The sequence below is a fragment of the Triticum dicoccoides genome, chromosome 3B (genome assembly GCF_002162155.2).
Source record: "Triticum dicoccoides isolate Atlit2015 ecotype Zavitan chromosome 3B, WEW_v2.0, whole genome shotgun sequence".
Taxonomy (NCBI): Eukaryota; Viridiplantae; Streptophyta; class Magnoliopsida; order Poales; family Poaceae; genus Triticum; species Triticum dicoccoides.
Window position 1 is genome coordinate 626,453,016 of NC_041385.1, and position 23,238 is coordinate 626,476,253.

The 23,238-nt window shown below is 44.9% G+C and overlaps 1 long non-coding RNA gene across 1 annotated transcript; it reads left to right on the forward strand.

Annotated features, from left to right (window-relative positions):
• The first annotated feature begins 1,515 nt into the window (after positions 1–1,515).
• On the forward strand, positions 1,516–23,216 carry LOC119281685. Its single transcript, XR_005138510.1, has 3 exons — positions 1,516–1,601; positions 22,250–22,280; positions 23,153–23,216. It is a non-coding gene; the product is annotated as an uncharacterized LOC119281685 (long non-coding RNA).
• Positions 23,217–23,238: the final 22 nt, after the last annotated feature.

Genomic DNA, 23,238 nt, shown 5'->3' on the forward strand with positions numbered 1-23,238 from the left:
GACGTGGCAGATGCGGAATGAACTCCTACCACAAGATCGCATGAAAGCAATTCAAGAGGAATTGGCGGGATTCTTTCTTGACCACGTCATCAATAAAGCCGGAGAATACCATGTGGAAGTTGATTTCAAATGCTAGGGGATTGTAAGAGATCTTACATATTGTATATGTATGTAGCCAGTAGCGGCGAATAGATAATACGAAAACTTGTTCTTCGACCAATCTCTCGGAGAAGGAGAGGTCGATCGATCACTTCTCTCGGTATGCATGACGAACCCCTGTACTTAATGGTTTCCTTCATTTTCTTACTAGCTAGCGTGTCGAGGGCCTCTCTATGTACAGTACGTAGCGTCGACCAAGCACGAACATAAGAGAGGACACTTCTCTCTATTAATTAGCTAGCTAACACAACATATGAAACACCTAAATTAACCCCCCAACCCCCCCCTTCAAAAAAAACAAAACCCCCAGCCCCTGAAATGCTAACGCGTGGATGCCTTTTGGTCCCGGTTGGTGCCACCAACCGGGACCAAAGGCCCTCCTGCCTGGGCTCGGTGCACCGGCCACGTGGAGGCCCATCTGTCCTGGTTCGTGTTAGAACCGGGACTAAAGGTCTAGGGCATTAGTAACGACCCTTCAGTCCCCGTTCAAGAACCGGGACAAAAGGCCCTAACCAACCGGGACTAGTGGCGGTTTTTCTACTAGTGTAGGCACAACCGATGCCTCGAGAGCACGGCACCACGCGAGGCGAAAAAGACCACCGCATCGCGCCCGCGAGTGGGGGGCGTAGCGCACCACCTGAGCGAAAAAACCACCGCACCACGCTCGACGTGCAGGCCCCACACCCGTCCGCTTTCTCCTCCAGCGAATCGATCGGGCAGCGAGCGATAGTCAAAGAGAAACGCTCCCCACGCGCACGAACCCTAGCCGCCGCTCTCCTCTAACACGACCCCCAACCACCACCGCTCCTCTCTCCTCTGCCTCGACTCCAATCCATCCAACCCAAACTCTGGCGGCCTCCTCTCCCTCCAGCGCTGCCGCTCCACCCTCACCTTCCTTCCTCTCTAAAGGAAGGGAAGGGAAGTGAAGGGGAGGGGAGGCCCCAGATCGAGCGGAGCGACGCCCAGATCCGCAGCGGCACCGGCACCAGCGCACCGTCGTCCACCTGGTCCTCGAGGAAGTCCATGGATGGGGGCAGAACCCTAGCCCCACACCCATCCATCACGGCGGTGGCCTTCTCTTGGTGGGGTGGGGAGCGAAGTTTTCTGATGTGGTGGCCATCGACGCCTGCGACGGGCTGCAGCACCTTGGCTTCAAAGGTACACACGCCCTCCATCCTCCTCCCCTCCCCTCCCCTCTTCTTCTTCTGGATGACCCCTACGGTTGGGTGGTTTTTGCAGGTAGGCCATCACAATGGAAACAAAAGGATGAGCACCATGGCGGGCGGGCAGCTGCAGGCCATTGCCATCGCCATGTCCCCTAGATTGACAAGCAGACAGCCGGATCCAAGACCAAGCACCCCTGTGGGCTTCCTGCTCAGGCTCCTCAATGCCACGACGGCTGCGGGATCCACGACCATGGCTGCGCGAGCACCCAGATGCAGGTGATACGTCTCCAACGTATCTACTTTTCCAAACACTTTTGCCCTTGTTTTGGACTCTAACTTGCATGATTTGAATGAAACTAACCCGGACTGACGCTGTTTTCAGCAGAACTGCCATGATATTGTTTTATGTGTAGAAAAGAAAAGTTCTCGGAATATCCTGGAAATCCACGGAGGCACTTTTCAGATTTAATAAGACTTTTTGGCGAAAGAATCAAGGTCATGGGGCCCACGGGCTGTCCATGAGACAGGGGGCGCGCCCCCCTAGGGGGGGGCGCCCTCCTATCTCGTGGGCCCCCTGGACCTCCTCCGACCTCAACTCCAACTCCATTTATACCGTCTCGGGGAGAAAAAAATCAAGGAGAAAGTTTCATCGCGTTTCACGACACGGAGCCGCTGCCAAGCCCTAATCTCTCTCGGGAGGGCTAATCTGGAGTCCGTTCGGGGCTTCGGAGAGGGGGATTCGTCGCCGTCGTCATCATCAACCATCCTCCATCACCAATTTCATGATGCTCACCGCCGTGCGTGAGTAATTCCATCGTAGGCTTGCTGGATGGTGATGGGTTGGATGAGATTTACCATGTAATCAAGTTAGTTTTGTTAGGGTTTGATCCCTAGTATCCACTATGTTCTGAGATTGATGTTGCTATGACTTTGCTATGCTTAATGCTTGTTACTAGGGCCCGAGTGCCATGATTTCAGATCTGAACCTATTATGTTTTGATGAATATATGTGTGTTCTTGATCCTATCTTGCAAGTCTATAGTCACCTATTATGTGTTATGATCCGACAACCCCGAAGTGACAATAATCGGGATACTTCTCGGTGATGACCGTAGTTTGAGGAGTTCATGTATTCACTTTGTGTTAATGCTTTGGTCTGGTTCTCTATTAAAAGGAGGCCTTAATATCCCTTAGTTTCCACTAGGACCCCGTTGCCACGGGAGGGTAGGATAAAAGATGTCATGCAAGTTCTTTTCCATAAGCATGTGTGACTATTTACGGAATACATGCCTATATTACATTGATGAATTGGAGCTAGTTCTATATCACCCTATGTTATAACTATAGCATGAGGAATCGCATCCGGCATAATTATCTATCACTGATCCATTGCCTACGAGCTTTTCACATATTGTTCTTTGCTTAGTTACCTTTCCGTTGCTACTGTTACAACTACTACAAAAACCCAAAAACATTTACCTTTTCTGTTGCTACTGTCACCATTACTATCATACCACTCTTGCTACTAAATACTTTGCTGCGGATACTAAGTTATCCAGGTGTGGTTGAATTGACAACTCAACTGCTAATACTCAAGAATATTCTTTGGCTCCCCTTGTGTCGAATCAATAAATTTGGGTTGTACTTCACACTCGAAAGCTGTTGCGATCCCCTACACTTGTGGGTTATCAAGACCAATTTCTGGCGCCGTTGCCGGGGAGCATAGCTCTATTCTCTGAGTCACTTGGGATTTATATCTGTTGATCACTATGAAGAACTTGAAAGACGCTAAGACCAAGATTTTGCCCTCAACTACGAGGGGAGGTAAGGAACTGCCATCTAGCTCTGCACTAGATTCTCCTTCCGTTATGAGTAGGCTTGCGACACCTAAACCTGCTACTGCTATGAATTTTGATATGTCGCATGTTATTGATGATGCCACTTCTGCTATGCATGATGAAACTACTTCTGTGCGTGATACTACTTTGCCATTAGGTGAATTTCTTGATGAACAACTTGCTAGAGTTAGGGGGAATGAAAATATTGAAGATGCTATTGATGATAGTGATGATGAACGTTCCCCCAATGATTATGTTTTACCTGTTGTTCCTAAGGGTTATGTTATGAATGAAAAAGCTGCTATGGAAATTCTTGCTTGCAATGATAGATCTGATCTTAAGAAATTATTAGCTAAATGGAAGCAACAGTCTCTTAATGCTAGAATGAAACCCGATCCTACTTTTGCTATTTCACCTATCTGTGTTACTGATAAGGATTATGAATTCTCTGTTGATCCTGATATTATTACTTTAGTTGAATCTGATCCTTTTTATGGCCTTGAATCTGAAACTGTTGTGGCACATCTTACCAAGTTGAATGATATAGGCACCCTATTTACTCATGATGAGAACTCTCGCTATTTATATATCCTTAAGATATTTCCGTTCTCATTAAAGGGTGATGCTAAGACTTGGTATAATTATTTTGCTCCTGGTTGTGTGCGTAGTCCCCAGGATATGATTTATTACTTCTCTGCTAAATATTTCCCTGCTCATAAGAAACAAGCTGCCTTGCAGGAAATATATAATTTTGTGCAAATCAACGAAGAGAGTCTCCCACAAGCTTGGGGGAGGCTTCTCCGGTTGCTTTATGCTTTGCCTGATCATCATCTTAAGAAAAATGAAATACTTGATATCTTTTATAATGGACTAACCGATGCTTCCAAGGACCACTTGGATAGTTGTGCTGGTTGTGTTTTCAGGGAAAGAATAGTCGACGAAGCTGAAATACTATTGAATAATATGTTGACTAATGAAAATAATTGGACTCTTCCCGAGCCAGTTCCTGAAGTAATTCCTGAACCAATTGAGCCAACTCCCGAGCCTATTCCTAAACCCACTCCGAAGAAGAGAGGTGTTTTATTTCTCAGTCCTGAAGATATGCAAGAGGCAAAGAAATCAATGAAAGAAAAAGGTATTAAAGCTGAAGATGTTAAGAATTTACCTCCTATTGAAGAAATACATGGTCTTAATATACCGCCTGAAGAACTACATTATCTTGATAACCCGACACAGGTAGTGAAGGTAAATTCTCTCTATAGATATGATAAATTTGAAATACCCTCTACTAAATTTCATAGCTCGTGCTTAGATGAATTTGATGACTTTATGGCTAGACAAGAAAGTTTTAATGCTTATGTTGGTAGAGAGTTAAAGAATAATGCTTTCGAGATAGGACGCGTAGGTGATAGTCTGGCTAGAGTAAAGATGAACTTCACCGCGTTAGCAAATATGCTTCTATGGTTGCTACTCAAGCTGAGCAAGTAGTCAAAGCTCAAAATGATTTGCTTGATGAATTGAATAATAAAAATGACTTTGTTGTTAGAGTGGCTACTAGAACTGGTAGAATGACTCAGGAACCTTTGTATCCTGAAGGCCACCCTAAAAGAATTGAACAAGATTCTCAGAATAATAATCTAGATGTTCCTAGTTCTTCTAAGAAGAAGAAAAAGAAGAATGATAGGACTTTGCAAACTTCTAGTGAACCTATTGCAGACACACCTGAGAATCCCAATGATATTTCTATTTCTGATGCTGAAATACAATCAGGTGATGAACATGAACCTAATGATAATGTTAATGATAATGTGCATGTTGATGCTCAACCTAGCAAAGACAATGATGTAGAGATTGAACCTGCTGTTGATCTTGATAACCCACAATCAAAGAATCAATGTTATGATAAGAGAGATTTTGTTGCTAGGAAGCACGGTAAAGAAAGAGAACAATGGGTTCAGAAACCCATGCCCTTTCCTCCTAAACCATCCAAGTCAAAGGATGATGAGGATTTTGAGCATGTTGCTGAAATGATTAGACCTATTTTCTTACGTATGCGCTTAACTGATATGCTTAAAGCAAATACTTATGCTAAATATATGAAGGATATCATCACAAATAAAAGAAAGATACCGGAAGCTGAAATTTCCACCATGCTTGCTAATTACAGTTTTAAGGTTGGAATACCAAAGAAACTTGGAGATCCGGGTGTACCAACTATACCATGCTCTATCAAAAGAAATTATGTTAGAACTGCTTTATGTGATCTTGGAGCCGGTGTTAGTGTTATGCCTCTCTCTTTATATCGCAGACTTGAATTGAATAAGTTGACACCTACTGAAATATCTTTGCAAATGGCTGATAAATCAACTGTTATACCTGTTGGTATTTGTGAGGATGTGCCTGTTGTGGTTGCAAATGTCACTATTTTAACGGACTTTGTTATTCTTGATATTCCCGAGGACGATAGTATGTATATTATCCTTGGTAGACCTTTTCTTAATACTGCAGGGGCTGTTATTGATTGCAACAAAGGCAATGTCACTTTTCATATTAATGGTAATGAGCATATGGTACACTTTCTGAGGAAACAATCTCAAGTTCATAGCATCAATTCTATTCAAAAAGTTCCAACTATCATTTTTGGAGGTTTTGAATTTCCTCTCCCTACTGTCAAGAAAAAGTATGATATTCTTATTGTTGGGGATTTTCATATCCCCGTTGAGGTAACTTAGTGTTATTCGAAATTTCTCCGGTTCCGTGTTATTCGGAATGAGTTTGTTAACAAGACTTGATCAACCTTGTTAGTGGTTTCATTTTGATGATCACGATATGGATGAAACTAGAAGGCACAACCTTCTGTACCCTCCTTTTACTTTCTGTTATTTAGAATAAATAAACAAAAAATAGTATTATCTGTCTGTTTTCTGATTTATCCGTGCAATAAAAAAATAGTCCGAAAATAAAAGTGCTCCAAATGCCCTGCAAATTTAGTATGATTTTTCTGGAATATTTGAGGATTTTAGGCACTGAAAACACTGCAGGAGGGCCAAGCACCAGGCCACGAGAGAGGAGGGCAAGCCCCCCTGTAGGGCGCGCCCCCCTGTCTCGTGGGCCCCTGGTGACTCCCCTCCACTTATGCCAGCACCCACACACTTCATCTTCTACCCAAAAAATCCCCTTCCAGCTCAAGCCCGAGTTCTAGCTCGTTTTGCTGCAATTTTTGATCTCTTAGCTCAAAGCTCCATTTGCAAAACTGCTGAAAGGATCAATATAGTTGACTAGAGGGGGGTGAATAGGCAACTAACAATTTTTTAAGCTTTTCTTTACCAAATTAAACTTTGCAACAAAATAGGTTGTCTAGATATGCAACTATGTGAGCAACCTATATGATGTAATAACAACTAGCACATAAGCAAGCAAGGGATACAACACAAGTAAGCTTGCAAAAGTAAAGGCACGAAATAACCAAGAGTGGAGCTGGTGGAGACGAGGATGTGTTACCGAAGTTCCTTCCTTTTAAAGGGAAGTACGTCTCTGTTAGAGCGGTGTGGAGGCACAATGCTCCCCAAGAAGCCACTGGGGCCACCGTATTCTCCTCACGCCCTCACACAATGCGAGATGCCGTGAATCCACTATTGTTGCCCTTGAAGGCGGCGCCTGAACCTTTACAAACAAGGTTGGGGCAATCTCCACAACTTAATTGGAGGCTCCCAACGACACCACGAAGCTTCACCACAATGGACTATGGCTCTGAGGTGACCTCAACCGTCTAGGGTGCTCAAACACCCAAGAGTAACAAGATCCACTAGGGATTAGTGGGGGGAATCAAATTTCTCTTGGTGGAAGTGTAGATCGGGTCCTTCTCAACCAATCCCGAGCAAATCAACAAGTTTGATTGGCTAGGGAGAGAGATCGGGCGAAAATGGAGCTTGAAGCAACAATGGAGCTTTTGGGGGAAGAGGTAAGTCAACTTTGGGGAAGAAGACACCTTTATATAGTGGGGGAAACAATCCAACCGTTACCCCCCCAAGCAGCCACGCACAGAGCGGTACTACCGCTTGGGCAGGGCGGTACTACCGCTGAACAAGCGGTACTACCGTTCGCTCCCAGCGGTACTGCCGCACTCACAAGGGTTGCAGGGTCCTGGACCCAGAGCGGTACTACCGCGGAAGTACGGGCGGTACTACCGCTTGGAGCGGTACTATCGCGGAAGTACGGGCGGTACTACCGCTTGGAGCGGTACTACCGGCACTACTGCTGCTACTAGTACCGTAAAACCCGACACGAAAAGCAGCGGTCTCGAGTGGAGGCGGTAGTAGCCCGGAACCACTGCGGTACTACGGCCGGAGACCGCAAGTGGTACTACCGCTTGACGTGCTTCGGCGGTACTACCGCTGAGGACCGCGGTACTACCGCTGGGACAGGACAAGGCAGGCAAGGAGAGGAAAGATAGCTCCAATGAAGCGGAAAGGAACATCGGGAGTGATAAGGATGTGTACGTGTTGATTCCACCCTAGCCTTACCAAAGCGGATCCCCTCTTAATAGTACAGTGACTCCTACGAAACTAGTCCACCAATAGAGAAACAAAGGAGCTACACCGTCTTGAATAAAACACCGGGGGGAGGTAATCGTCTCGTGCCAAAGGATGAATCTCTGAAAAAACTCAACGCACACGATTAGTCCGCAAAAACATTGTCATCAATCACCAAAACACCTTGTGGATAAATATGCCTTTACAATCTCCCCCTTTTTGGTGGACTGATGACAATACGAGATTTGCACAGGAAGAAAGCGCAAACCCCACAACTCACAAATGTAGATGAGCTCCCCCTAGATGTGTGCTTATCTAGATAGGTGCTTTGGACTGCATGACACACATACTAGGATCAACGCTCCCCCTACATTTTGGAGACCAACAACCTAAGCAATATATATGAGAGCAAAGAGTATATAACAAGATAAGCATGCAACTCAGAAGCTAGGCAGACATAGATAAAGATAATCTAGAGATAAGGTAGCATATGTCTCACACCATATGTCTGGAACTTAGGTCTCACTGACACAAAACCAAACAAAGCAAACATCGAGAAAGCACACCACAAAGAAGACACACTCGTGAAACAGACAATGACGACACAAATCCCTAAACTCTCTCCCCCTTTGGCATCGAGACACCAAAAAGAGAGGAAGTGTTGCTACGGCTCCAGGTGATAGCAAGGTCGCGAACATCAGATCTCAGCGTGATCGTCTTCGCCATCGTTGTCGGTCGGGAACTGCTCGGCATCAGAATCTGTCCACGGGCAATGCTGCTGAACCCAGTCCTCCTCCTAAGTAAGCTGGTCCTCAGATGCACTGAGAACGATAGCACCCATCTGATGCATGAGCTCCTTGTGACGACCACTGGCCTTCTTCTCAGCAACACGAGTCATGTACTGGCCATGAGACTCCATGCAGAACAGCTTCTTTACCTTGAGCTTGAGCTTCTTTGCCCAAGAGGGCTCAGCCCCAGAAGGCTCATAGTCATCATCATCCTCGGCCTCAGCCTCCTCCTCGGTCTCCATAGCAGCAGCAGACGATGCACCCCTAGACTTAGGGACCTAAGTGCCCCAGTTGTCCTTCTTCCTCAGACGCTTGACCTCATGAGACACCAAATCTCCAGTCTCTAGCATAACCTTGGGATAGACACGATCCCATGCCTTCTCAATAAGCATCATGATGAAAGGACCATAGATTGGGCACTTACGCTCAGAAATGGCAGAGAGGAGTTCAGACCACATAACATGAGAGATGTCCAGGGACTCGCTAGTGTTTTCTTCCTTCTCACGCTGGCAGAAGAGAAGCATGTCCACGAGATAAGAATGAACCATATCCAGATTCCCTATGCGAGGGAACAGAGTCTCATGGAAGACACGGTGAAGAATATCCAGAAAGGCAGGCAGCTCATAAGTTTTCTTCTTAGTCTCAGAGTTGATCTTCAGCGTGCAATAGGGCCAGAGAGCTTGCTTGTGAGTGGAGGTTGTGTTGCGGTGAGGGCGAAAGCCGACAGGAGATGCAAGCCCGCGATCTTCCACCCCAAGCAACTCCATGAATGCCTTCCACTTGACAGAAAGCAACTTGCCATTGGTCATCCAAGTCAGTGTCCTGTCCTCATCAGTCCTGAGATGAACCGTGGCATAGAATTGGGCCACAATATCAGGATCATAATCTTTGTTGAATTGGATGATACCGAGAATGTTTAGTTGAGTGCACATTTGAAGAGCTTCACCAAAGTACTCAGGATCCTTCTCCATATAGTCGGTGTCGATGGAGCGCACATTGACATAGAGGTTCTTCTTGGCCTTGAGCACATCAAAGAAAATGGCAAACTGAAACCTGTTCCAGAACGGACGGTTGACCAAAGTAGGATCTTGGTCTGCCTCATAGGGGTTGCAGCGACGCCTTGCCCAGAACTCCTTGGCTTGCATCTCCAGCACGGTTTTGCCAGTTTGCTTCGCCTTGACAGCAGACTTCTTCTTGATTTGAGGTGGAGGTGGAGCACTTGAGGAACCTCCTGCAGACTTAGTAGTGCGGTAACGCTTCGACGTGGCACGACCGGGGTTGACACGGCAAGCCTGATGCTCAGGATGTTCATCACCTGGAACCACACACAAGAACATGCAGAACAACTAGAAAGAAAGAGCATAAGCCACAAAACACAACAAAAGGATCACTGATCGGTAAGAGTACAGTGGAACTGGGTAGCAAGCGGTAGTACCGCGACCTGTAAGCGGTAGTACCGCTCCAAGCGGTAGTACCGCTCCAGGAGAGCGGTAGTACCGCTCGAGACGGGGAAACAACGGTTTCCCACTGCCGTGGTCAGATCCGGCACTACCGTCCTACCAAATTCAAAAATACTTCTACCAACCACTAATCCAAACTGCCTAGATGCCTTCTCCATCCTACTCAAGCCTAGATTTGGCGAAAAATCTAGAGATGCAACCACTATTGCCCCTAAGATGCTAGATTGGAAATCTAGACAAGAAGAGAGAGGGAACGGGGGCAATACCGGCATCCATGGCAAGAGGATGAGGTGGGGATCGATTCCACCGAAGGGAATGGAGAGGGACGCCCCGGAGAAGGAGATCCGCCGGAGCCCTTCCGCGGCGACCGGTTGCTGGAGAGACGAAATGGAGCGAGGAGGCGAGCGAATGGGTATGGGGGACAAGAAAAACTCCCCCTGCCCCCGATATAACCCCCTGCCCCCCACCTCGCAGCGGTAGTACCGCGCTGGTGGGCGGTACTACCACTTATAAGCGGTAGTACCATGCACCACCAGGGTAGTACCGCCCAGTAACCAACAGGCCTCTAGACAGACGGCTAATGCTCAAAAAGAAGCGAAAAAAAAGGCACGAAGTAAGGAAAGACCAACACGGGAGAAAACACGCTAGCAAGGGGCCAAAACACACCTCTTCAAAAGAGGGCGGTGGCCGAGGCCACCTATGTTTGAGTCAAGAGGTATGGCGTCGCGAAGATTTTAACCTTGGACCCATGACCAAACTCGTCCTTGAAGCACAAGTACCATAAAAAATGGTTAATGTGAAAGACTAGATCAATTTATGCATAATGGGGGGAGGGAGAGTTCATTGAGAGAACAACAGTCCCCCTATGTCCATGCCTACACCTAAACTAGACAACAAGTTGAGTGCGGTGGGGTGTGCAAGGGTTCAAGTCACATTGCTCGAATCAATGATATTTAGCTCATGCCTTAACTCGCGAAATCTTGCTTCATCCAAGGGCTTCGTGAAATATCTGCAAGGTTATCATGCGTGTTGACATACTTGAGCTCAATCTCCCCTCGCCTAATGTGATCCTGGATGAAGTGATACCGAATCTCAATATGCTTCGTCTTGAAATGTTGCACCGGGTTGAGAGAAATCTTGATGGCACTTTCATTGTCACACCAAAGAGGCACTTTGTCACAAATGACACCGTATTCCTTTAAAGTTTGCCTCATCCATAAGAGTTGTGCACAACAACTACCAGCCGCCACATATTCCGCTTCGGTGGACGAGAGAGACACACAACTTTGCTTCTTGGAAGACCAACTCACCAAAGAGCAACCAAGAAATTGGCACCCTCCGGAAGTGGACTTCCTATCCACCTTGTCTCCCGCCCAATCGGAATCCGTAAATCCTTCGAGCTTGAAGTTTGCTCCTCTTGGGTACCATAGGCCAAAGTTTGGGGTATGAGCCAAATATCGAAAGATTCGCTTGACCGCCACAAAGTGGCTTTCCTTTGGTGCGGCTTGAAACCGAGCACACATTCCCACACTCAACATGATATCCGGTCTAGATGCACAAAGGTAAAGCAAGGATCCAATCATAGAGCGATATACCTTTTGGTCCACCGCTTTACCATTGGGATCAAAGTCAAGTTGGCACTTGGTAGGCATTGGAGTAGTAGCTGGCTTGACATCATTTAGCTTGAATCTCTTAAGCATGTCTTGAGTGTATTTGGCTTGGTTGATGAAGGTACCTTCTCTTCTTTGTTTGATATCAAAACCAAGGAAGAACTTCAACTCTCCCATCGAAGACATCTTGAACTTAGAGGTCATGAGAGCGGCAAATTCTTCATTGAAAGCTTTGTGAGGGGAACCAAAGATAATGTCATCAACATATAGTTGGCACACAAACAACTCCCCTTTGACCTTCTTAGTAAAAAGAGTGGGAACAATTTTCCCAACTTCAAATCCACGATCTTGTAACAACTCAGTAAGGTGGTCATACCACGCACGTGGGGCTTGTTTAAGGCCATAGAGTGCCTTATCGAGTTGATACACATGATCTGGGAAGTAAGGATCCTCGAACCCGGGGGGTTACTTGACATAAACCAATTCATTAATAGGTCCATTAAGAAAAGCACTTTTCACATCCATTTGTTGTAACTTAAAGTTGTGATGGGAAGCATAAGCAATCAACAAACGAATGGATTCAAGGCGAGCAACGGGAGCAAAGGTTTCACCGTAGTCGATACCCTCGACTTGGGAGTAGCCTTGTGCTACCAATCTTGCCTTGTTGCGAATGATGTTCCCGTGAGCGTCTTGCTTGTTCTTGAAAATCCACTTGGTTCCAATGACATTATGGTTCCCCGACAGTCGTGGCACCAATCTCCACACCTTGTTGTACTCGAAGTTGTTGAGTTCTTAATGCATGGCATTGAGCCAATCCGAATCTTTGAGCGCCTCATAGACCTTTTGGGGTTCAACACAAGAGACAAACGCGTGATGTTCACAATAGTTTGCTAATTGTCTACGAGTGCTTACCCCCTTTCTTAGACTTCCAACCACATTCTCCATGAGATGGCCTTTGGTGGTGAGCTTGGAAGCAATCTTTTCGGCACGACGCTCTAATTCCTCCTTGGATGTGGAAGGAGGAGGATCAACTTGATTATCTTGAGCGCGTCTTGAGCTTGTTCGAGATCTTGAGCTTGCTCTTGATCGTGAACTTGCTCGAGGGGGAGAACTTGACCTTGGGCATCATTTGGTGGTTCACCACCATCTTTATGTTGATCTTGCCCTTGGTCTTGTTCATGAGGTTGAGGGCCTTCACTTTGTTCTTCGAAAGCGTGTGGGTCTTGGGGAGGTGATGGCTCCACTTGAGTGGATCATTGTCCTTCTCCTTCGGACACAAGGGGTTCCTCAATGGGTAGAATATGACCAATACCCATTCTTCTTATGGCTTGGGGAGGAATTTCATCACCTACATCACAAGTACCACTTTGCTCCACTTGGGAGCCGTTATTTTCGTCAAACTCCACGTTACACGTCTCCTCAATGAGTCCGGTGGACTTGTTGAGAACACGGTAAGCATGAGAGTTTGTAGCATAACCAACAAACATGCCCTCATAAGCTCTAGCCTCAAATTTAGACAAACGAACACCTTTCTTGAGAATGAAACACTTACACCCGAACACCCGGAAGTACTTGAGATTGGGCTTGTTACCGGTGAGTATTTCATAAGGAGTCTTGTTCAAGCCTTTGCGGAGATACAGGCGATTTGATGCATGACACGCGGTGTTGATGGCTTCGGCCCAAAAGTTGTATGGAGACTTGAACTCCGCCATCATGGTCCTTGCCGCATCCATCAACGTCCGGTTCTTTCTCTCCGCAACACCATTTTGTTGAGGGGTGTAAGGAGCGGAAAATTGATGCTTGATCCCCTCATCACTAAGGAACTCATCCAAGGTGTAGTTCTTGAACTCGGTGCCATTGTCACTTCTTATTGTCAAGATCTTTGCATCATGTTGTCGTTGAGCCTCATTTGCAAAGTCGATGACGGTTTGTTGAGTTTCACTCTTCCTCTTGAAGAAATATACCCACATGTATCTTGAATAATCATCCACAATCACCAAGCAATACTTTCTTCCCCCAAGACTATCAAAGGATGGAGGCCCAAAGAGGTCCATGTGAAGGAGCTCCAAGGGTCTCTTCGAATAGATGATAGTCGTGGGAGGGTGAGCTTTCTCATGAAGCTTTCCTTCGATACAAGCACTGCAAGCACGATCTTTGGCAAAACTAACATTTGTTAGTCCACGTACATGGTCCCCCTTGAGAAGACTTTGCAAAGATCTCATATTGACGTGGGCTAAACGGCGATGCCAAAGCCAACCCACATCAACTTTAGCCATTAGGCATGTCGCGGTCTTAGTGGGTCGCTCCGAAAAGTTAATCACATAGAGACCATTCTCGACATGCCCAACAAAGGCTACTTTAAGAGTCTTGCTCCACAAGAGGGCCATGGTATCAAGATCAAAGAAGGTGGCAAAGCCCATGAGTGCAAGTTGACGAACGGAAAGTAAGTTGTACGCAAGGGACTCAACAAGCATGACTTTCTCGATCGTTAGATCATGAGAAATGACAACCTTGCCAAGGCCCAATACCTTAGAATGTGAGGCATCACCCCACTCGACATTGGTGGGAATAGATGGGATCTTTTGCACGTCCACCACCAAGTCCTTGCTCCCGGTCATATGATTTGTTGCTCCACTATCGAGCAACCATGTTCCCCCACCGGAAGCAAACACCTACAAGAGATCAATGCTTAGTTTTAGGTACCCATTTAGTAATGGGTCTTTTGATGTTAGTAACAAGGGTCTTAGGAACCCAAATAGACCATTCAATATACTCATAAGAAGAACCAACAAATTTAGCATAAACATGCCCATCACTAGAACGACACAACACATAAGAAGGGTTAAAGTCGCCGACTTTGTTGGAAGAGATGGCTTTGCCCCTTTTGGCATCACCACTCTTCGCATTGTTCTTCTTCTCATTAGGAGCACCCTCTCCCTCCTTCACAAAAGTTTGCTTAAGCGGGGGAGGTCGTTTGGTCTTGTCATTTTTCTTCTCGTTCTTCCTCTTATTATTGGACTTGGGGGAGAACCCAACTCCCTCCTTGGCCACAACTTCCTTTTGATTGCTCAAAAGGTCATTTAGGTTCTTCTCACCTTGTATGCATGACACAAGGCCTCTCTCGAGTTGTTCCTTCAACTTGGCATTCTCCTCCACGAGATGCACATGCTCACAATACGGGTTACTAGCATTTGCATTATCAATTAAGATCATGTGAGGAAAGGTGGCCTTTTCCTTGGTTAGCTTAACTTGGAGTTGTGCATGAGACTCCTTGAGGTTAGCATGAGCACCCTTCAAGACCTTGTGGGCCTTATCAAGCACATCAAACTCCTCCTTGAGTCTAGCATGATCAACCCCAAGTTTAGCCTTCTCGGAAGATAGCATACGAGACACAACAAGAGCATGATCGAGATCTTTCTTTAACTTAGCATGGTCATTGTTTTGTGACTCCTCAATAGCCAAACGATGCCCACGCTCTTCCTCAAGAGCATTAGAGAGATCGGATATCTCATCGGCATAGTTACGACTATGACCTTCCATCTTAGAGATGGTTTCTTCGTGAGCCTCGATCATGTCATTGACTTCACCAAGTTGTTCCAAGAGAGCAACAAAGTGCTTCTTGGATTTGCCCTTGAGCTTACTCATAAAGGACTCAAATTCATTTACTTCCTCATTAGACCCCTTACCATCATCAATGCCAACCATCAAAGAAGGATTAGGAAAAATGGTGGTTTTGATGTTGGGGGTTACCTTGTTGGTGGCTTTAGCCATGAGGTACTTGGCGGTGATGTTCTCGTTGGGTGAATCGAAGAGAGACACCCGGGGAGTTGTGGCAATGGCAACGGATGCCATGGCCATTGCTTCACTATCTTCATCATCATCGTCATCCTCACGGTATTCCTCTTGAACCACCAACCCTTGAGTAGGAGTCTTCTTGGTGAAGTTGTTCTTGTTGGGGAAAGACTTGGCTTTGTCTCTCTGGATGAGCTTGCCACCATTGTCTTCCCGCTTATCGTAAGGACAATCCTCAACGAAATGGCTTACATTGCCACAGTTGAAACAAGTTCTAACTCTTTGCTTGCTCTTGAAGCCACTTGAGTTGTTCTTGTTGAAATTGGGTCTTGAGTTCTTCTTGCCCCAAAATTTCCTTGAAGCGAGAGCCATGTGCTCGTGATAATCATATTTTGTATCTTCGGGGTTGCTCTCCTCATCTTCCTATTCTTCCTCTTCTTCCACAATAACCTTGGCCTTCAAGGCAAGGTTGGGCTTCTTTGCCCTTTGAGACCGGAGCACCGCGTTATCGGTGGTCTTGTCCAAGATGATCATTGCAACGAACTCATCCAACACTTCACTTGAGGTCATGGAGTGGAAGTCCGGTCTTTGATGAATGGCGGAGGACATGGCCTTGTTGTAGGGCATCATGGCCTTGAGGAACTTGCATTTTATCCAATTGTCATCCGTGTCCTTGCTCCCATGATCTCGGAGGGAGACCGCAAGTTTGGTTACTCTCCGAAAGAGCTCACGAGGTTCTTCATCTTCCTTCATAGCAAACTCATCGGCTTCATCTTGCACCACTTCATAGTTGGAGCATTGAATGCTCGCACTTCCCCGATAGAGAGACACAATGCAATGCCACGTGTCTTTGGCCGTGGCATAGGGTCGAAGATGAGGGAGATCTTCGGGGAGAATTGCCTCTTGGATGATGAAGAGAGCATTCTCATTGAATTGATTATCCACGGCTTCTCGAGGGGTGAAGTTGCTTGGGTCATGTGGATAGAAACCTTCTTCAATGATTCTCCAAAGATTAGTATTCACATGCTTTAAATGACGCTTGAAGCGGTACACCTAAGAATCAAAATCCTCATTTTTCACAATCTTAGGAGGAGGACCGACATGATTTAAATGAGTAGAGGGAATTGGTCCACCATAGGTTGGAGGTTCCACATGGGCAAAGATGCCGGTGCCATTTCTACCACTAGTAGAGGGACCCTTTTCACTGTTAGCTTCCCCCTTTTCGGAGGTAGCATCCGTCACCTTGTTAGTGGGATCACCCACTTTCATCAGCGAGGTAGACAATTTAAGTCCTTCTAGAAATTTAGTAAACATGCTTTCAACCTTGGTCGTCATGGAGTTTTTCAATGTGTCTAGAGCCACATTGAATTCCTCATGAGAGACAGAGGTTCCCCCATCGGCCATAGACGAGATAGGATTCACACCGGAGTGCTTCTCCGCACCGTCTGTGGTGTCAACCATACTCTTCGGACGACAAAGTCCTTAATAAAGAGACGAGGCTCTGATACCAATTGAAAGGATCGATATAGTTGACTAGAGGGGGGGTGAATAGGCAACTAACAATTTTTTAAGCTTTTCTTTACCAAATTAAACTTTGCAACAAAATAGGTTCTCTAGATATGCAACTATGTGAGCAACCTATATGATGCAATAACAACTAGCACATAAGCAAGCAAGGGATACAACACAAGTAAGCTTGCAAAAGTAAAGGCACAAAATAACCAAGAGTGGAGCCGGTGGAGACGAGGATGTGTTACCGAAGTTCCTTCCTTTTAAAGGGAAGCACGTCTCTGTTAGAGCGGTGTGGAGGCACAATGCTCCCCAAGAAGCCACTAGGGCCACCGTATTCTCCTCACGCCCTCACACAATGCGAGATGCCATGAATCCACTATTGGTGCCCCTGAAGGCAGCGACCGAACCTTTACAAACAAGGTTGGGGCAATCTCCACAACTTAATGGGAGGCTCCCAACGACACCATGAAGCTTCACCACAATGGACTATGGCTCCGAGGTGACCTCAACCGTCTAGAGTGCTCAAACACCCAAGAGTAACAAGATCCGCTAGGGATTAGTGGGGGGAATCAAATTTCTCTTGGTGGAAGTGTAGATCGGGTCCTTCTCAACCAATCTCGAGCAAATCAAGAAGTTTGATTGGCTAGGGAGAGAGATCAGGCGAAAATGGAGCTTGGAGCAACAATGCAGCTTTTTGGGGGAAGAGGTAAGTCAACTTTGGGGAAGAAGACACCTTTATATAGTGGGGGAAACAATCCAGCCGTTACCCCCCCAAGCAGCCACGCATAGAGCGGTACTACCGCTTGGGCAGGGCGGTACTACCACTGAACAAGCCGTACTACCGTTCCCTCCCAGCGGTACTGCCGCGCTCACGAGGGTTGCAGGGTCCTTTAAAGGCTCTTCTAGCCAAAGCTCTAAGACAACACAAAGAGAAGAAAAAACCCAAGTATAATCTTCGTCGCTTAGCGGAAGTATGGTCATGTGAATGGCCATGTGAGGATTTCTTGAAGGAAGCCGGAATTCATGAAGACTTTTATGCTTTAATCGAGACTGCAGGGCTCACCGGTTTCATGAACGACCGAATCGATCAGTATCTCTTACTTACCAATACTTTCGTGCAAAACTTTTATTATTATCCTAAGAAGTCACCGCCTGAAGTATCATTTTATTTATATGATGAGTTCAAAGAAATGTCTTTACGTCATTTTTGCACGGTATGTAGGATACCTTATGAGGGAGAATTAGAGGAACCCCATCGTGAAGATGTGGCTGGCTTTGTTGATATTATCGCTGTAGAGGAGCCAAAGAAGGGTTCCGAAGCGAAAGTCTCTAGCATACACTTTCCTGTTTTATGCTACTTTGCCATATTCGCTAGTAGATGATTGATTGGTCGTGGGAATAGTGGAAACTTGAGTTTTCCTGATATTATCATGCTTCAACATGCTTTGCTTGGAGACAATAGTTTTAATATGGGTCCCGTCGTTGCTAACCGGCTAGCCCTGAGTCGTACAAAAGGCCCCATATTTGGAGGTATCTATGATGCACGTCTTGCTAGACATTTTCAGATACCCATTAGGCACCATGAGGAAAAGGAGACAATATTGCCTCCTCACATTCTAGATTACAAGAGCATGGTAGCACATAAGTTTATTGTTGACAACAAAGATAGGATGCTCTTGTATAAACTTAGATTCAATAAGAAACACTTTGAGATTATTATTTTTCCTGCGCCTCTGTTGTTTGATTTGCTTGCAGAAAAATTTCTCGTTACACCGGATGCGGTGAACAATCATCTAGCTCAAGCTTTTACTCCAGAACCTGAACCTGAACTAGAACCTGGACTGGACCCTTATCGCGCATCATCTGTCCAGTGGGATCCGGAGATGACCAGCCAGTATTATCCTGATTATACCTCTCCTTACACCGGAGAGAGTAGCGGCGGTCCTTGGTATTAAACCAACTTAGGCCAAAAGCCTAAGCTTGGGGGAGTACGTATTTCTCACCGACTTTACATTCATGTTCACACACTAGTCGTCGGTGCTCATACTCTTTCATTGTATTATCCATGTTAGTTTAAATCTCTTTTTCTAGTTTTCTTCTTGTGTGTTTGATAAACCTTAAGAAAAACCAAAAAAAATAGTTAGTTTAATTTCCTTGTTTGTAGTAGAAATTAAAATGAAAACCAAAAAGATTTCTCGTTCTTCTTTTACTTGTTGGGCTCTTTCCCATGTAAATAGTTTTATTTTCTTTTCTTTCTTCTAGGGGTCGAGAAGACCATATTGAAAATGCTTAGTGGCTCTCATATGCATGATTGATTATTTATATTTAGAGCCCATATTACTTGTCTTCTCTCTTGAGTTGAATGCTTGCAGATTCCAGCTTAGTCCAATGCACGTGCACTCCTGTTATTGTACACTTCATTCGGTCGTGCAAGTGAAAGGCAATAATGATGATATATGATGGACTTATTGGGATGAGAAAAGCTGGTATGAACTCGACCTCTCTTGTTTTTGTAAATATGATGATTCATCGTTCCTGAGTCAGCTATTATGAAATAAACATATTTGCAATGACACTTAGAGATTATAGTTGCTTGTGCCATGCTTGATTAGCTATGAGTTATAATGGTTTTACCTTGCATGCCAACATGCATTTAGAATGATTATGATGTGATATGATGGGATGGTATCCTCCTTTGAATGAATTGAGTGACTAGACTTGGCACATGTTCACGCATGTAGTTGAATCAAATCAACATAGCCTTCACGATATTTATGTTCATGGTGGATTATATCCTACTCATGCTTGTATCTGGTGTGAATTAATTTTAATGCATGCTTACGACTGTTGTCGCTCTCTCAGTTGGTCGCTTCCCAGTCTTTTGCTAGCCTTCACCTGTACTAAGCAGGAATACTGCTTGTGCATCCAAACTCCTTAAACCCCAAAGTTGTTCCATATGAGTCCACTATACCTTCCTATTTGCGGTACCTACCTGCCATTCCAAGTAAATTTGTATGTGCCAAACTCCAAATCTTCAAATGAAATTCTGTTTTGTATGCTCGAGCAGCTCATGTTTCAACTAGGGCTGCCTATATCTTCCATGCTAGGTGGGTTATTCTGACGAGGAGTGGACTCCGCTCCTCATTCACGAGAAAGGGCCGGTAACTGGGATACCCAGTCCCATGATCCAAAAAGATCAAAGCAAATCAAAATAATTAAACAAACTCCCCCAGGGCTGTTGTATGTTGGAGGCACTCGTTGTTTCGAGCAAGCCATGGATTGATGCTTGTTGGTGGTTGGGGGAGTATAAACCTTTACCATTCTGTTTGGGAACTGCCTATAATGCATGTAGTATGGAAGATACAGCCATCTCATAGTTGTTGCGTGGACAGCGAAAGTATGCTGCTTAAAATGTTATTCAATCTCTATTTTAAAATCGAGCTCCGGCACCTCTACAAATCCTTGCTTCCCTCTGCGAAGGGCCTATCTATTTACTTTTATGTTGAGTCATCATCCTTCTTATTAAAAGCACCCGCTGGAGAGCACACTATCATTTGCATTCATTATTATTGGTTTATATTGGGTATGACTTGACTGGATCTCTTTTACCATGAATTACAATGTTTAGTCAGTCCTTGATCTTTAAAGGTGCTCTGCATTTATGTTTTGCGGTCTCAGAAAGGGCTAGCGAGATACCATTTTGTTATATCATGTTCTGATTTTTTTGAGAAAGTGTTGTCATCTGAGTTTTATTATTATGATTCGCTAGCTGATTATGCTATTCATATGAGTAATTGTGAGACCTATGTGTTATTGTGAGTATGGTTAGTTCATAATATTTGCTGAAACTTGAATGCTGGCTTTTCATGTTACAACAACAAGAGCAAACAGAGTTTGTAAAAGTTTTTCTTTATCACTTTCAGTTTGTCAACTGAATTGCTTGAGGACAAGCAAAGGTTTAAGCTTGGGGGAGTTGATACGTCTCCAACGTATCTACTTTTCCAAACACTTTTGCCCTTGTTTTGGACTCTAACTTGCATGATTTGAATGAAACTAACCCGGACTGACGCTGTTTTCAGCAGAACTGCCATGATGTTGTTTTATGTGTAGAAAAGAAAAGTTCTCGGAATGTCCTGGAAATCCACGAAGGCACTTTTCAGATTTAATAAGAATTTTTGGCAAAAGAATCAAGGTCAGGGGGCCCACGGGCTGTCCACGAGACAGGGGGGCGCGCCCCCCCTAGGGGCGTGCCCTCCTATCTCGTGGTCCCCCCGGACCTCCTCCGACCTCAACTCCAACTCCACATATACCGTCTCGGGGAGAAAAAAATCAAGGAGAAAGTTTCATCGCGTTTCACGACACGGAGCCGCCGCCAAGCCCTAATCTCTCTCGGGAGGGCTGATCTGGAGTCCGTTTGGGGCTTCAGAGAGGGGGATTCGTCGCCGTCGTCATCATCAACCATCCTCCATCACCAATTTCATGATGCTCACCGCTGCGCGTGAGTAATTCCATCGTAGGCTTGCTAGACGGTGATGGGTTGGATGAGATTTACCATGTAATCAAGTTAGTTTTGTTAGGGTTTGATCCCTAGTATCCACTATGTTCTGAGATTGATGTTGCTATGACTTTGCTATGCTTAATGCTTGTCACTAGGGCCCGAGTGCCATGATTTCAGATCTGAACCTATTATGTTTTCATGAATATATGTGTGTTCTTGATCCTATCTTGCAAGTCTATAGTCACCTATTATGTGTTATGATCCGACAACCCCGAAGTGACAATAATCGGGACACTTCTCGGTGATGACCGTAGTTTGAGGAGTTCATGTATTCACTATGTGTTAATGCTTTGGTCCGGTTCTCTATTAAAAGGAGGCCTTAATATCCCTTAGTTTCCACTAGGACCCCGCTGCCACGGGAGGGTAGGACAAAAGATGTCATGCAAGTTCTTTTCCATAAGCATGTGTGACTATTTACGGAATACATGCCTATATTACATTGATAAATTGGAGCTAGTTCTATATCACCCTATGTTATGACTATTGCATGAGGAATCGCATCCGGCATAATTATCCATCACTGATCCATTGCCTATGAGCTTTTCACATATTGTTCTTCGCTTATTTACTTTTCCGTTGCTACTGTTACAACTACTACAAAAACCCAAAAACATTTACCTTTTCTGTTGCTACTGTCACCATTACTATCATACCACTCTTGCTACTAAATACTTTGCTGCAGATACTAAGTTATCCAGGTGTGGTTGAATTCACAACTCAACTGCTAATACTCAAGAATATTCTTTGGCTCCCCTTGTGTCGAATCAATAAATTTGGGTTGTACTTCACCCTCGAAAGCTGTTGCGATCCCCTACACTTGTGGGTTATCAGCAGGGCGGTTCCGAACCCAAAGCGCAGTTTGCAGGTAGTACGAGGGCAGTTAATGAATATACTTGCATGCTTTTACTCTTAGGCAAATCACTAATCATTTAAAAGGCTTATTAGTGTTGATTTTGGAAAGTTATTGGGATACACAAGAACTAGCAATACCACATAAAAAAGAGTCTGGAATTGGACATTTTTTAATCTGTATAGTTGTTGTAGTGCCTGATTAATAGCAGAATAATTATTTGCAGGGATACTTAGATCTTTCTGCTATCATGGTTATCAAGATAGGATTTTTTAATGTACACTATATAGTACAAAAGGTTGTTTATCATATGATGCAAATCATTAGTTTTACGGCAGTCTATTACATCAGAATCTTATCTTGATTGATAGGAATTCCACATATTGAACCTTCAAGATGGCTTGAAATGGACCTGGACAATGTGAATTGGGGCCAGTATCTAAACACTCTATTTTGGAACCTCAACTATTGGGATTGAATCAGTACGCTGGCTGGAGAGGTTGAGAATCCGAAGATAACTCCTTCCTACATGTTTTTGGTGACAGTTTGCTTGATACAATAGATGGATGTTATGTTTAGATATGTTGTGCTCGATGGATCATCTTCTTGCTTTGTTTATTCATGCTTTTTAGGAGAATATTTAAGCATGTTGATATGTTTGTCCCCTATATGTTTAGATATGTTGCCTCGATGGACCTGGTTATAATAATATAATTGATTTTCTATAATTGTTGTTGTGGGTTCGTCGATCATTAATTGGGTGGATGAGAGCAGCAGCGGCGGTGTTGCATTCTCTTTCATGAAACTGACCCCACTTTCTCGTTCTCATTACCTTGTGCGATTTGATTCCTCACTTTTCCTTTCTTCCGTTTCCTTTCCTCTTGCAGGATTGACGGGGCTGCTCTCATTTTCGGTTTGCCACTGCTCCTTGCATTCTACCGCTGCTCATTGTTGTCATAAGAAGGTGAGATCT